A 5,840-nucleotide genomic window follows, 5' to 3' on the forward strand; every position below is an offset into this window, starting at 1 on the left:
TGCGCATTAATTGGTTAACACTGGTGTGCACTAAACGTTCACTTATACACTTTAACATGCTGCTTGAAACAGTACTACCATGTTAAAACGCACTGGCAGGCTCTACACAGAGCAATAAGTGCACTTTAGAAATCACACCCCTGTAGAGTATGTTACACCACTGGGTAGACAAACCCTTCAACACATAACCACAATGGAGCTCTGTTAAAGGAAGGAGGTCTATATATACCTGAATGGGGCAGGTGTGATACACAGCAATACCACACTGTTGTGATGGGGGCTAGGAGGTTTGCTGTGCCAAAGAGCAGGTATGGGAAGATGTTAACCTGACTTTTAGAGGTTTATTTTGGTTCTCCAATGATCTGACCAGAAGATACTCAGGTTTATATCCCAAAATCAGGCTACAGTATTAGAGAATGTGGAGAGTTGGACCCTTGTAAGGACCCTTGGGATGCGTGGCAAGAATACTCCCGCTGATGACAGAGCCAGACTTTAGAGATTTTTATTAAGATAAAGGAAAAAGCTATCAAAGCTTCAAACCACAGAATCAGGAAAAAATAATAGTTATGGGGTACCCATGATAACATTCCTTACAAAAGCTACTTAGACGAGCATATTCATACCCTTCCTTGGGGACTTATTGATAAGCGAGAAAGGCCTAACCTCATCTCTGGCATGTCAAAATGACTCCAATGTTCCAGGTTCCTCAATGCCAAGATGGTGGAGATAAGGATTAGACGTTGAGTAGCTAAATTATATTTAAAAGTTAAGCTACAGCTAAATGAAAAGAACAGAAGGAACTAAAGAACTGAAAGCTAAACAAAATGCCACAGTGTGATTTGCCCTCTTATAGGGTGTTGGCACTATCATGGTTATTCATGTCAGTCCCTAAACTTCCTCACCCACATTCATGCCAGCAGCCAAATCTCATTTCCTCACCCACATAAATCTTGGGTACACTTATGCTATCGGCTAACATATTCATACATATTAATAACAATGAGCTCATTCTCACAAGCATTGCCTTGAACTGAACTGTTACTTCCATGTGCTTGCGGTGTACTTTGTGGTTACCGGTATGTCCTAGAATTTTGGTAAACACATTCAGTTCCCCAAAGTCTAAAAGGGTCACTGGTAGGCCCTTTATCTATGCCACAGGTTACAAGCACTCATGCTAACTTGCTTAAGCTAATCATACAGGATACAGGCCTGTTGGGTTCCTTTTGTTAGAGCCAATTTATAATGACTAAAATTATTCAATATAAAAATAGAAGCCAAAATAATATAATCAATCAAACCAATAGAGCAAAACAGGATATATAATACTGCAGGAACATTTTCTTGGCTTCCGTGGCCTCCAGGCTTTATGGGAAGAATATGTATCATAGGCTCAAGCTATATTCACTGAAAACTTAATATAAACCTGTAGAAAGAAGAAGGGGAAAGGAATGGAAGGGTCTGTTGATGTATTTGAGTGCTGAATAGAAAAATATCCTACAAATGTATCATTAATTTTGTTCCACACAGAATTTAACAAGTGATATTTCTGTATTAATCGTGGGACAGTCAGGAAAACAAACTTTCAAACAAGGGACAAATATAATGCTCAGTGCCTGTTTATAACTCCAAAAGTCTCACCTGCTTAACTACACTTTGCAAATATAGCTTAGCATCACACATTTTAATTACACAGGAAGCCAGTTCTCTTAGCACCTCACATCTTTACTTAGCACTTCTCATCTTCAAAGGGCTTTGTAAAGATTGACAGGAAAGTCTCATTAGTTTGCACTAGTATAGGGAACCTCATTGCTTAATGTAGGGGGGCAGCGACACTCCCTGAGAATGGCCACTGCTTCCCCTCTTTCCTTGAACAGGGGTTCTTCAAAGAAAGTCATCACCGCCTCTCCTATGCGCCCCATAGGACTAAGCTTAGACACATGAGACAAGTAAAAATAACTATTTCTGGGTTATTATTGATACCTCTACTCTTGCCTGCTTCTGACTACAATGGAAAAGGGAGCTGAACACTAGACTTGGAAAACTGAGGCAAAAAAAAATTGAGAGACTTGTGGAAGACCACACAGCAAGATAGTAGAAAGTCAGAATTCTGGGGAGTTAGCTCCATGCTCAGTCTACTAGACAATACTGATTCTTTAGTATTAAAGAGAAAGCTCAATATTAGAGTGTGGTTGGAAACAGATTTTTCATTTCACAGGAAATGCAGTGAGTTCATAGTCTTTTTCTGTTCCAAAATTAAATGAATGCAAAAACAAAAAATCCCATAAAATTTGTTTGGGGTCAATCAAAATATTTTGTTGGGATTTTGACTTTTACGATGTATACATAAAATATAATATTGTAACAGTAACTTCAAAATGGAAAATTGAAACATTTCATTCTAAAAAGGTCAAAATAAATGTTTCAAGCTTAATAAGGCCCAAATAGTTTCAATTTTTCTTTCATGATATTGTTTCATCAAAATGGACATATTTACTCTAATGGTTCACTTTTGACAAATCAGCATTTTCAGATGGGAAAACGTTCCACTGGAAAATTTCTGATCATCTCTATTAAATAGAAATATCAGGTATGGAAGGTGAAAGCTGAGGTGGTATCCAATTCTTGACTGAATCAAACCAATTAAACATACGCTTTCGCAAATTCAGGATTGGAAGACCATTCTTGCTACAGCTAGCATTACCACAAAATACTGCTCCAGGGAATTGTAGTGAAGTATATGGACAACACCAAGATTTATGAGAGAAGATGAAATCAAATAAAAAGAAAATCAGCACTTCGGAGGTATGTGGGGAGGGGGACACAAAAAGCCTCTCATACATCCAGCCAATCATCATCAAGCAGTTCTGATCAAATGTTGACTTCAAAGATGATTTTGAACCAGACTGGGACTCAGTTGCGCAGAGGCGGCTCCAGGCCCCAGCACACCAAGTGCGTGCTTGGGGTAGCAAGCCGTGGGGGGCACTCTGCCGGCACCACAAGGGCGGCAGGCAGGCTGCCTTCGGTGGCTTGCCTGCGGAGGGTCCACTGGTCTCGCTGGTTTGGTGGACCTCCCGCAGGCAAGGGCCTCCTGAAGCCGCGGGACCAGTGGACCCTCTGCAGGCAAACCGCCGGAGCCAGCCTGCCTGCCATGCTTGGGGTGGCAAAATCCCTAGAGCCACCCCTGCAGCTGCGTGAATCCAATTCTCAGCTCCACCACAGGCTTCCTCTGTAGTCCTACATCAGGATAGCTGGGGGCCTGGCTGGGGCAGGAGCAGGAGTCTGTCAGAACTACCAAGCACCTGGGAATTCAACATAGTGATGTAGAGTAGACTAGAGTCATTGCTTCCCTGAGGAGCCTGCCTTGGGAGGTCATTTAGTTAACCCCTTGCTTGCAGATTGGCTGGGCCCTGATTGATTGGCATGGGCCTATAATAGGACTTATAAGTAACTGCCTCTGATGACTCACAAACTCAGACTCATGGATGATTCATCGCACCCTGGGGAGGTCATTTAATCTCTCTCTGCCTCATTTTCCCATCTAAAAATGAGAATAGTGATACTTTCCTCCACCCTCTTTCTGTCTGGTTGTGACAAGTGGGAATTTTTTTGCAATATTTTTAAGTCCTGTGTACCTCAGTTTCCCCTATATGCTGAATTGTTACCCAGTGCAGATGAAAAAGGACTGTTTGCTCCCAGGGCAGGCTAAGAGAAATAGGTATGGGTGTTGCCAAGCTGTCTTGGTCTTGGTCCTCATATCAGTGAAGCATCTGAGAAGACTCAAATCCAGTCACCAGGATATTGACACCAAGCAACCAACAACCCAGAGGAAGGAAGATTTCCCCACCTCTCAGCAGGGAAGAAGAGCAACATTCCCCAGCTGGAGAACAAAAGAGTGGGAAGATGTGAAGTGAGGGGAATAAGAGTGAGCTGCTGGAAGGAGCCTGACTATGGAGGTCACAGATAGAGACAGAGATTCTGAACACTGAGCTTCACAACAGCTTAGCTGGGCTCTAGAAAAAAATGGTCTATGCTTTAACCTTCCTTTCTCTATGCTAATCTAAGGACTTCCTATTATGTGTTCCAGTTGACATATAAACCCAACCGTTTTGACAAAACTGTTTGGTGTCACTGCAAATGCTTCATGAGGTGCATTAACCACTGTACAAGTTTCTGTCAGGAGTCTGTCTTGGCTAGACTCAGGGCACGTCTAGACTACGCGCCCTATCGGAGCATTAAAATCGATTGCTCGGGGATCGAAATATCGCGTCTGGTCTGGACGCGATATCTCGATCCCAGAGCATGCTTAGATCGATTCCGGAACTCCAGCTAGACGACTGGACGTCCGGATTCGACACGGCGAGCCGCGCGGATCGATCCCGTGCGGTGAAGACGGGTGAGTAAATCGATTTTAGATATTCGATTTCAGCTACGCTATTTTCGTAGCTGAAATTGCGTATCTAAAATCGATTTAATCTCGTAGTGTAGACCTGGCCTCACTCAACAGAGCACCCGGTGGGAAGAAGAAGTGCTGAAGGCCCAGAAGTCCAGTCTAAAAGAAGTAGTGAAGCTACGTGGCATACTCTGGAGGAAATGAGACCCCTGGGTGCCTGACACACTGAAGAAGTTCTTCCTAGAGACTGTTCCAAAGCATTGATCCTGTGGATCTGTGACACTAGTCTATTAGACTTTAAGCTCTTCAGGAAAAGGACTGTCTCTTACTATGTGCATGTGCAGTTCCTAGCACAAGGGGGTCTTGATTTCTCTTGGGGCCTCCAGGAGCAACTATAATACTGCCAATAGTAATTGAAAATCATATAGTAAAGTAAAATATACCAGTTCCCAAAGGGTTTTGAACTATGGGGCTCCACAGCACCATAGTCTGTAACATTTAGAAAATATTTGTCACATGTAAAGGTATCTGAAGGATAAATGAGGCATTCTGTTTCCCAGCCTGAAGATGCATTGCTGCTCTGCTGACCACAGATATCTGTATTACCTGTCAGCTGGAACCTTTTCTGTCTTCAACAGCACACTGTATTGAATTTGTAGTAAATCTGATACTGACAAGAATCCCTGTAAACTAGCTTCCCTCCTAATGCAGTATTCCTCTCTAAATCACACTTCAGGCAATATGCAGGACGAGCAGAGCCGAGGGAGGCTTTAGAGTGTTAGTTTATATTGTTGTCAACAATGGTTCCAATCTAAAGTGTTATCATCAGATGTGGGTTTGTGCAGCTCTGTACCTTTTCTCACGGCTCAAGTTGCATTGTACACGCTTTCACTAAAGTCAAAGAAATAAAAAGCTCTCACTTCTGCAGCTAGACTATGTGTTTACTTCAGTGATTACAGAAAGGCACAAGAATGCTTGTATCTTAATCTGGTTTGGACAGCCCAGTGTATATTTACGGCACTGAATGCATCCTAATGAAATATTTAAGGAAGAAGATTTCCCTTTATGTCAGATGTTAGAATTCTACAGTTTAAATATTAAGAAGGTGAGGTCAGGCTATGGCTGCTACTGTAATGAGAGTATTTGGTACTTCCTGTGGCTCATCAAACCCACTGCCTTGTGGGTAGCCCAGGAGGGTGAAAGGCTAAGGGAGCAATCCCTGACAGAAAAGCTCCACTGCCTTGTGGGTGAATTCATGAGAATGTAAAGCTTTGAAAGTAAACTCAGACAGAAAATCCGGAGCAGATCCCCTAAGGCAGTCAGGTACTAACATTTTAGTGTCTTTCCAGCAACTCCTGCAGCAGATTAGATACCAGACATATTCATTCTTCCTCTCCTCTGGATTTTACCAGTGACACCAAGAGGGGGGTCCTGATGCATGGGCAACTCA

The sequence above is a fragment of the Chelonoidis abingdonii genome, chromosome 1 (genome assembly GCF_003597395.2).
Source record: "Chelonoidis abingdonii isolate Lonesome George chromosome 1, CheloAbing_2.0, whole genome shotgun sequence".
Taxonomy (NCBI): domain Eukaryota; kingdom Metazoa; phylum Chordata; order Testudines; family Testudinidae; genus Chelonoidis; species Chelonoidis abingdonii.